This window comes from Xenopus tropicalis, chromosome 7 (genome assembly GCF_000004195.4).
Source record: "Xenopus tropicalis strain Nigerian chromosome 7, UCB_Xtro_10.0, whole genome shotgun sequence".
Classification (NCBI taxonomy): domain Eukaryota; kingdom Metazoa; phylum Chordata; class Amphibia; order Anura; family Pipidae; genus Xenopus; species Xenopus tropicalis.
The window spans coordinates 72,744,711-72,755,794 of record NC_030683.2 but is presented as its reverse complement, the minus strand read 5'-3'; the positions used below and the strand labels follow the sequence as shown (position 1 = coordinate 72,755,794).

Genomic DNA, 11,084 nt, shown 5'->3' with positions numbered 1-11,084 from the left:
TCAGTCATATCAGGTATGCCTGCATGAGATCTTAATATCAGGTCGTCCTCTCTGAATAGAGGAGTTCTAAACCCCAGTTGTAAGAAATTGTACACTTCTGTGTCTTTGTCAATGCACCAGAGTTTTGCAGTGAATTTAGCTGGGGGGTAGCTTGCCCTGGAGATTAACTCTTGTCATTTGCAAGTTACTTGGCTCTACTTTGTCACCAGCGGCATGCTAGAGGTTAACTTCCCAATCAACTTACTTTGGAGTAAGGTTTAAATTTTCGTCATCCGACATATCATAGCCTGTGGATACTCACCTCCCAGCAGGTGAACAGGCGCAGCTAGAGCTCCCCAACCGGGTCTCTTTTACTGAAGAGCTGCCCTTAAGTCTCTTGTGTTTGCCTCCAAACGGAGCTGAGACAGATTTGTGTGCATGTTTAGTACCAGAGACTGACTTAGAAACATGCTTCTTGCCATGCTTAGGGCTGTGAGGGGAAGAGTCCTCTGAGGAGGATGATATAACTCTGTCCACAATCCTCCTTCTCTTAAACTGTGACTTATGTACCGTATATACTCGAGTATAAGCTGAGTTTTCCAGCACTCAAAATGTGCTAAAAAAGGAATCCTCGGCTTATACTCGAGTCATACTTGTGTCCTACCGGCGCATCCCATGTCGTGACTCGCACACCACCCGTGCGCCGCCCCAGCACGCACACACAGGGATACAGTAATCACATACCCCTTCTTCATAATCCCATGACATATATATTTTTTTTGTTAAAACCCTATTTTAGCATTCTTAGATGTTTAGATCTTACAATTATATAAAGAAATGCTTGCTACACACACACACACTGTAGCGCAGCTCAACCCCCCCCCCTCCCGGCGCATCCTTGTCCTACCGGCTCATGCGACAGTCCTCCGGCTCATGCGACAGTCCTACCGGCCCATGCCCATCCCATGTCGCGACCCGCGCCTCCCCCGTGCGCCGCTCCAGCACGCACACACGTTGTGCATGCGTCAGGTGCGACGTGTGTGCGTGCTGGAGCGGCGCACGGGGGTGGCGCGGGTCGCGACATGGGATGGGCATGGGCTGGTAGGACTGTCGCATGAGCCGGTAGGACTGTCCCATGGAAGTGCTAGGGTGAGTTTTGTGTCACTAATAATTATGCGTGAAGAAGTTCAGAAATGCAGAGATTACAAACTCAAACTTGTAGGACAAGGATGCGCCGGGAGGGGGGGGGGGTTTGAGCTGCGCTACAGTGTGTGTGTGTGTAACAAGCATTTCTTCATATAATTGTAAGATCTAAACATCTAATAATACTAAAATAAGGTTTTACAAAAAAAAATAAATATCGTGGGATTATGAGGAAGGGTTATTGTATGTGATTACTGTATCCCTGTAATTAACTATTTTAATAAACAGGAGTGACCGGTTTAATTATAATTTAATTTTATATTTGGAAAGGATTGGATTAGAAATAAGAGTTAGAAATTACTGTTTCCTAGTACACATGATCTTATCTTTCTTAAACTTGTGATTCTACATCACTCACCCCAAACACTATACAGAACTATATAAGAATTAAATAACAAATTTACACATCACAATTTCAATATTTATGTAAAATTAAATGAGATATTAACCTGTACAACCTTGCATGTGGTTATCTTATGTTGGATGCGCCTCATTTTCCAGCCCATACCTTGTGTTTATTAATATGGTAGTCATGTAAGCACTTGTGAGTGTCCTTTTATGAAATAATTTGATTATTGAAACTTAGCAGTAGCTGCTGCATTTCCCACCCTAGGCTTATACTCGAGTCAATAAGTTTTTCCAGTTTTCTTAGGTAAAATTAGGTACCTCGGCTTATATTCGGATCGGCTTATACTCGAGTATATACGGTATTAAATTCTCCTCTTCAGAGGAAGAGAAATAATCCCTGAGGCGTTTTAGGGTGCTTTTTAAACAACCAGCCCCTCTCTCAGGAGACAGAGCCATGGAGTCAGTTGCAGAGATAGAAACTGCATCCTCCATCTTGCGCTGAGGTAAAAAAATCTAACATCCTGTTCAGGTTCCCCACCTTCCACCGATCAGGAGGCAGCATTGCATGCTCCCTTCCCTACCAGGAAGTGGGTTGGGAGGACCCGAACAGGATGCAGTGGGTAAGTTTAAAAACTTCCCAGCGCTTCTCCGGGAGGTTGCCACCATCTCCCACAAGCTGTTGCTAGGTGGCAATCTCCCATATGAACAAACATTTGCTCATGAGGCACTGGTTGGGGAACACTGCTTTAGAAGCTCCTACTGAAGTCCCACTGACTCCTGCCCTATAGAGAAACACTATCTCCAGGGATAATTTCTCTAATACAGTAGACATTTTTTTAAAGAGATACAGTACATTACATATTTTATGAAAATTACCTAATCAGTTAAAATAGCTTCATTTGTGTGAAGGGGCTGTTCACCTTCATACAACATTCACAAATCTAACAGTTCACATTAATAGAACAATCTTTGCCATACACATAATCAACATAAAATGTGCATCTGAAGAGATAATCACCTCAGAATCATCCCTTTACTGATCCTTAACTTCTGCACAGACCCTATGCTGGGGGTAGTGGAGGTCAGCGACCCTGGCCATCCAAAAATAGTGTTCTGTGTAGCTACAGATTTGTTATTGTTAGTTTTTATTACTTTTATATTCATTTTCCAGGCTGTCAATCACCTGCTAAGCTCAGATCCTAGCTACAAGACAGCTCCAACTGCAGAGCTGCTATAAATAACCTAAATAATTAAAAAAAAAATGTAGACCAATTATTTTATATAACATTAATTTAAAGGTGAGAAATACATACCTTTAAATGTTGCTTCTGCATTGTATTTTTTTGTTTGTTTTTTTACAAAAATGATTTAATGATCATAATGATTTTTCTGCCACATGAAAACAGCCACATAAAGAAATGATTTAAACTGTCTACCTGCTGCATCTGGATATCAGATAGATACAGTAATGCCAATTAACTGCATGTAATTGAATCCCTATACCAAGACATTGTACCCATCTGACATCCAATACCATGAGACTGCTGTGACACTGCACCATGTCACAAACAAAAACACTTAAGGCATTTCACATGAACTCTGCAGCAATAAGCTGCTGATTTAGGAACGTGGACTCACGCTTTTTACTCTGGAATGGAGGAAGGAGTACTACTTAATTGCTGCCTCTGTGAGTCACTGAGATGAATAGCTCTGGCTCAGGCTCCAAGCAAGCATGTACCTGTGGGCAGATCTGCTCGTTGCTAAGCAACAACCCCAGAATCTCCAGCAGGCTCGCTTTGTAAGCTAATGCCTTGATGATTGGCAGGGACAGAGCTAGGCTTCAGCAATGTGAAACTGTCGGGCCACTGTGGGATCGTCTGGAGGGGAGGTGTGATCTTTTGGGCCTATATATCTGCATATCTATATATCAATCATCTTCGAGCTGGACAGGTGCAAACTGCTGTCGGCAGCAGGTAAGAGATTAGCTTGCTCCTTATATTATTAGCTCTGGGTTATGTCTTTGCTTTCCCTTCTCATTTTTGACATGTGCCAGGATCCTGCTGCTCTGAGACTAGTGCAACCTGAGTTATCTGTCTGTCTGTCTTTCTGTCTGTCTTTTATATATAAGTCAGCTGCAAAGCAACCTTATCAGCACCACTGTTTTTAAACAAATATTGCAAAAATGCTTGTTTATTGCACTGGTGTTTTCTGGTCAGTATGAATTATTATATTATTCTAAGAGCAAACTGTAAAATGGTCACTGCTGTAGAGCTGGTTATATACGACACTGGTAGTTCCGACTTCAAGAAATTATCACACTCTGATTCATAGGCCATGTAATGTATTGCATTAGAGTAATCAGGGCCGTAAATCTTTCATTTAGCAAATCGCTAGTTTGTTAGAATATAAGTATCCTAAACTCAATGCTACAAATTGTTGTCAGTCTTTGAAATCATATTAATAGCCAATTTTGATGAACTGGTAGACCATTTGCCTGAGAGTGCTAGAAAACACAAATCATGTAAGGCTGCATGCATATTATGCCTTATTAATAAATATATTTGCTTTTACAATACTGATTATGGGGAAATCCTTTTTAGTACCTATAATTGGAAGTTGTTTGCTTTTGTGCAAAATGGCCTCCCAACACATTTACAGTACTATTCAACATATGATAAAACTGCTCTCCTGCAGTCCCATCCTCTGGCTAATGGCCAAGATCTTGGAAGTATCAGGCTAAGAGCAAACTTGACTTGAGCTGGGTTATCTACATTTCACCAGGTTTGCAATAATAACTAAAGTATTCATATACTAAATTCCTTAAGTCAGGATCAGGTACAGGTATCGGACCCCTTATCCGGAAACCCATTATTTAGAAAGTTCTGAATTACGGAAAGGTCATCTCCCATAGACTCCAATTTAATCAAATAATTCACATTTTTAAAAATTATTTCCTTTTTCTCTGTAATAATAAAACAGTACCTTGTACTTGATTCCAACTAAGATATACACTGCTCAAAAAAATAAAGGGAACACAAAAAGAAGACATCCTAGATCTGAATGAATGAAATATTCTTATATAATACTTTGTTCTTTACATAGTTGAATGTGCTGACAATAAAATCACACAAAAATGATCAATGGAAATCAAATTATTAACCCATGGAGGTCTGGATTTGGAGTCTTTGATGACTTAAAACAAGTCAGAATGAGTCTCAGTAGTGTTTGTGGCCTCCACGTGCCTGTATGACCTCCCTACAACACCTGGGCATGCTCCTGATGAGGTGGCGGATGGTCTCCTGAGGGATCTCCTCCCAGACCTGGACGAAAGCATCCAACAACTCCTGGACAGTCTGTGGTGCAACGTTGCATTGGTGGATGGAGCGGGATATGATGTTCCAGATGTGCTCAATTGGATTCAGGTCTGGGGAACAGGCGGGCCAGTCCATAGCATCAATGCCTTTGTCTTGCAGGAACTGCTGACACACTCCATCCACATGAGGTCTAGCATTGTCTTTCATTAGGAGGAACCCAGGGCCAACCACACCAGCATATGGTCTTACAAGGGTTCTAAGGATCTCATCTTGGTACCTAATGGCAGTCAGGCTACCTCTGGTGAGCACATGGAGGGCTGTGCGGACCCCCAAAGAAATGCCACCCCACACCATTACTGACCCACTGCCAAACCGGTCGTGCTGGAGGATGTTGCAGGCAGCAGAATGTTCTCCATGGCGTCTCCAGACTCTCAGACTGCTCAGTGTGAACCTGCTTTCAACTTTAAAGAGCACAGGGTGCCAGTGGCGAATTTGCCAATCTTGGTGTTCTCTGGCAAATGCCAAACGTCCTGCACAGTGTTGGGCTGTAAGCACAACTCCCACCTGTGGACGTCAGGCCCTCATACCACCCTCATGGAGTCTGTTTCTGACTGTTTGAGCAGATACATGCACATTTGTGGCCCGCTGGAGGGGATTTTGCACACTATGCTGACAGACACAGCAAACCTTCTTGCCACAGCTCGAATTGATGTGCCATCCTGGATGAGCTGCTTTACCTGAGACATTTCTGTGGGTTGTAGACTTTGGGGCTGATTTACTAAGACACAAATTTGAATCCGAATTGGAAAAATTCCGATTGGAAAACGAACATTTTGCGACTTTTTCATATTTTTTGCGATTTTTTCGGCGTCTTTACGACTTTTCGGAAATTATCGCGACTTTTTCGTAGCCATTACGACTTGCGCGAAAAAACGCGAGTTTTTCGTAGCCATTCCGAAAGTTGCGCAAAATCTGGCGATTTTTTTGTAGCGTTAAAACTTGCGCGAAAAGTCGCGATTTTTTCGTAGAGTTAAAACTTGCGCGAAACGTCGCGCCTTTTAAGTTTTAACGCTACGAAAAAGGCGCGACTTTTCGCGCAAGTTTTAACGCTACGAAAGAATCGGCAGATTTTGCGCAACTTTCGGAATGGCTACGAAAAACTCGCGTTTTTTCGCAAAAATCGTATTGGTAACGAAAAAGTCGCGATAATTTCCGAAAAAATCGCAAAATACTGATCATTACGAAAAAAACGCAATCGGACGCATTCGGCCCGTTCGTGGGTTAGTAAATGTGCCCCTTTGTCTCATGCTACCACTAGAGTGAAAGCACCGCCAGCATTCAAAAGTGACCAGAACATTAGCCAGAAAGCATAGGAACTGAGAAGTGGTCTGTGGTCACTACCTGCAGAACTACTCCTTTATTGGGGATGTCTTGCTAATTGCCTATAATTTCCACCTGTTGTCTATTCCATTTGCACAACAGCATATGAAATTGATTGTCAATCAGTGTTGCTACCTAAGTGGACAGTTTGATTTCAAAGAAGTGTGATTGACCTGGAGTTACATTGTGTTGTTTAAGTGTTCCCTTTATTTTTTTTGAGCAGTGTAATTAATCCTTATTGGAGGCAAAACAATCCTATCGGGTTTAATTACTGTTTAAATATTTTTTTCAGTAGACTAAAGGTAGGAGATCCAAATTACAGAAAGACCCCTTATCCGGGAAACCCCAGGTCCCAAGCATTCTGGATAACAGGTCCCATACCTGTACTTTACACCTGCCTCTGATCAGTCTATAAATCAGAGATGCCAACCTCCTCCATTAATTAAGGGCTACAAAAATGAGGCATGCTGGTAAAATTAATAAATGAGAAAATACAGAGTGGGTTGTAGTAAAGTGTTTTTTTTCCTTGTGTCATCTTAGCCATCACTAAAGGGGACAAATATCCACCCATTTAACCACCCATTTAACCACCCATTTAACTCAGAATGCTGTTTTGAGAACTTTTGCCAGTTGCATTAATCATTTATTATTTTAGATTTCATGCAGTTATTATGCTGCTAATATTATGAATATGTAACAGGAGTGAAAGTCCTGATGGTTCCCTGTTTGGTTTGATTGCTTCCATAGCACTGAGTGATGCAACTGAGCAGAGAGGCTTTAGGAGATGCTTCCTGCATCAGCTTTTGCCATTCAGTTCCACCCAAAAAGGCACAGGTCTGTATAAGGAATCAGTTTCCTGTGTGCAGCACCTTAACTTTTGACTATCCACTGTATCATGAGTTAATGTACTAATTGTCTTTTCCTCAATGCCTTTTCCTTTACCAGTGATAACTTGTATTCAATTTGCTGTTGGCTTGCCTGATTTTCACTATGAAACTGATTAAGTAGCCAATAAAGCATATGGTTGCCTACTCTAGTTTTAACTGCTAATGAACTCTAATCATCCCTTTGTTTTTTTGTATCCTTTTTATAACATAGCATTTTCATTAATCTCTATTACTTATTTTGCCGATTACAATAAATGTCATAGTTAAGTTATGTCTCTTTGCCTAGCAATAATACTATAATGGATTGCTTACCATGTATTCAATTATCTCTAAGCATGTCAGCTGCAACTTCAAAGAGTGTGAATCTGGTATCTTGTTGCTGAATTATGTTAAAACAAAGCTAAAATCACTGGGGGACCAATTTGTCAGGCACACCATAGTGACAATTGCTCACCTTTTATCCTGGGCCAGTTTGTGATCCTTTCCTGCAACGTGCCATACCTGCTCTCAGGTATTTCCTACCTTGTTTGAAACTGGATGCATGCGTAGTACAGTAATCGCAAAATAAGTTCTGTATTGGGTCCTAACCTCTTAGGGTGGCAGAAGAAGAAGGCAGAGGCACACAAATGTCACAGCTGGATCATTATAGTAAGAAGAGGGGAGCTGGCCCAGGATGCATAGTCAGCAATTTTAGTCACTCAAGGGTTCTTTATACATTTGTATCCCCCAGTGATTTATATATTTCTATATGGCCTTTGGGCCAAAACTGTGCGCAATACCTGTTTTTGCATAATGAATGAAAATCGAATTATAAGCATTATACCATTATACATAAATTAAAAAGCTTTTGAAAGTTTTATTTAATCAACTGGTATTGAAAGTAATATCTGTGTGGCTGTTTAGATTTTATGCACTTCTGGTTCTTAAACTAAAGAAAAAGTCAGGAACAAGGAATTTTCCATCTATATAGAGTAGAAATCAGAAAAACCTCCTAGTGACCAAAAGAAGGCAATACAAGTACCAAATATAAACTTCTGTACTGCTCAAAAGAATAGTTAGAAATTGGTTTATTTCAACCCATTAAAAACACCAACAGCCAAATACAGGTAACCTAGCGTGTTTTATGCTTAACCAGGACTTAATCATAGGGTCTTTGGAGCCTATAATTAAGTGCTAACTAAGCATGAAATGTGTTAGGCTATCCACATGGGGCTGTGGGTGTTAATGAATTGATATAAAGCACTTCTGGTTATAACAACAAAAACAAAAAGGCATATATACAAAAAGGGCTGCCACTCTTGATTCATATATATGGTATTTTTGAGGGCATATTTATTGATGGGTGAAAGCAACACCCTTTGATACATATGCTTTTAAGAATTTTTTCTCTCAGGCACACTTTGGCAAGCTCGGGATTTACACTTTGCTCCAATGTAACAGAGCAAAAATGACCCGGAAAAGAACTGGGTTTTGCCGCATTGTTTTAGGACTCAGAACCAGAAAACTGAAACAGATAAACAAATAATGCTTTCACATACAACTACATTTATAAATAGCGTTAAAACCAATGAAATTTGTAATTAACATATAAAGAAATGTTGCACAGAATCCCATTTTCTTTCCTTATATGGGTTTTGTGGTGGATATCCTCTTTAAACGTGGATGGTTTTATTCACACAACATGAAAATTAATTTACACAATGTGAAAATTTGGCAAATGTGAGTAAACTAGCAAGCATATCAGTTTAACCCTTTCCCTGCCAACAACGCAGGTACTACATTGTTTTAAAAAAAGCAGTTATCTGCCGACAACGTAGTACCTACGTTATTGGTACTAACGCGATTCTCTCTGCACTGGCGGCTTTTGCAGCACGGACCTACAAGCAGCAGACGCGATCGCATCGCTTATCCTCTGTCTTCCCCTGTTCCTTGCCCCCCCAGCACCGCCCATGCACTTTCTGTGCTGTGAGGACTACAGAGAGGACCCCTGCCTGCGATCCCTGGGACCTTTTCCTAATACACACACTTACACACAATTTAGCACAGGTTTTTTTTTCACATTTTGCACACTCTAGCACTCTTTAGCACACTGTAGACTTATATAAACACACTGTCACACAAATTTTAGATGTGTACAGACATGATACACAATTTTATTTTTTACGTTTTTTTTTACCCCTTTGTCTTTAGTTTTTCTCCCTAAAAAAATTATTTTGGCAGCGTGACTATTGGATCAGCTATTCTAACCACTAATTACGCTGTTGTGTGACTTATTTTGTTGTTTCCTCAATTTACACAATTTTTGTGGTTTTATTGCATTTTTATCCCTGTATTAGTATTCCTAATCTGTTTTTTAGCATAGCTTTGCCATGTGGTACTTTGGTGTAGAAAAATAACTTTACCTATTTTGAATTTATCAGAATGTGTACTTTCCAAAAATATATGGTTTTCTGGGGGTCTCTGTATAGTTAGAGGGTGTTACAGCACATAATACGCTGTCAGGGGGCTCTGTATGCAAAAGCTGAGTTGGCAGGCGAGAAATGCATATGTGCTATTTTCATTTTGGGTTCAGTACATACCACAAACTTTGGTATATCTATGCATATTGGGCATCAAACTGTTCAGTAGACCTTAGGTGTTCCTATTTCAGGTGATTTGCCTTTGTATGCAAGAAATTGTGTAAGATAAATGCGGCAAATTGCAACATTTTTATGCGATTTTCTGAAATGTCATAAAAACCACTAACTTTAAGAAAGCTTTGCAGATTGGTACTTTGGTGTAGAAAGGATTCTTTACCAATGTTGGATTTGTCAGAATGTGTGCTTTCCAAAAAAATATGGTTTTCTTGGTTTTTCTGTACAGTTAGGGGGTCTTATGGCACATAATACACGCTCATTGGGCTTTTTTTTTGCAGAAATTTAATTGGCAGCGGAGAAAATTCCTATGCACTATTTTCATTTGGGTGCCTCTGTACACCACATACTTTGGTAAATCTTTGCATATTGGGCATTAAACTGTTCAGTAGACTGCTGGCATTCATATTTAGGGTGATGCGTAATTATATGTGTAGGCGATCAGAGAACCCTGTCCCCTATTTCTCAGTCTTTGATATCATCCAGCCTAGCTACAGACTGGGGAGGAACCCGATTGGCTGGATGCAGCAGTGCACCTCTGGGAGGAAGTGTGCTTAAGGTTTGGAGCCAAAAATCTAGGGGTGGGCCCAACAGTTTATAAAGGGAGCCCCTGCTGTTGTTTGCCAGTGTTGAAAGAGAGAGCCAGAGTGAGCAGCCAGTACAAAGTGTTGTGTGTTCAGATTGAAAGAATAAAAGTCTGCTGGGCTGCCAGAGAGTACAAATCCTCTGTGGAATCTCTGTGTGTGTCCCCTGGAGTGAACAGGTTTTGCCAAACTGTTCACCAGTGGTGCAATGCTTTAGGAATGAACCCCCAGAAGGTTGCTGTTGTGTGGCCCATGATTCCAAGAGTGAAAGAAGATTTTATTTATGAAATCCTTGATGGGGAACCAATATTGTACCGCCCAAGAGTGGCTGCATCACGGCGAAATTCTGCCAAGGTTCTGCTGAATGTCCTTATAGAGAGCCCCAGAGAGATAGACCGTGAGAGGGTTCCCCATGATATTGAGGCGAGAGATGAAGGGCCATGGAGGGTTGTTGTGCCAGATCTGATGATTTAACTACCCATGACACCCTTGTTTCCCAATTTGCAGTTACAGCACCGGGAGGTGTGCTGCCCAATAAGAGACTGTCTGATTCACCAGCTGAACAGAGTCAAGTGTGCTGGGACAACTGACTGACCAACTGACTCAGCTGGCCTGGAATGGTAATTTTAAAAGACTTAAAGTGTTTTCAGGTGCAGACCCTGTACCCTCGGGTGAGGAGTCCTTTAAGAGTTGGAGAGACTCCACTGTGGTGTCTGTGAGAGATCGGACCGGACTATGAGAAAGAAGATCCGTGAG

The 11,084-nt window shown here is 41.1% G+C and overlaps 1 protein-coding gene across 2 annotated transcripts in view; it reads left to right on the top strand.

Moving 5' to 3' along the window:
* The first annotated feature begins 3,363 nt into the window (after positions 1–3,363).
* arhgap32 (Rho GTPase activating protein 32) overlaps positions 3,364–11,084 on the top strand; it is a 312,512-nt gene continuing 304,791 nt past the window's right edge. For both annotated transcript variants that reach the window (XM_012967128.2, XM_018095929.2), the window contains exon 1: positions 3,364–3,503. The gene's annotated coding sequence lies outside the window, so the exon portion shown is untranslated. The remainder of the gene's footprint in view (positions 3,504–11,084) is intronic.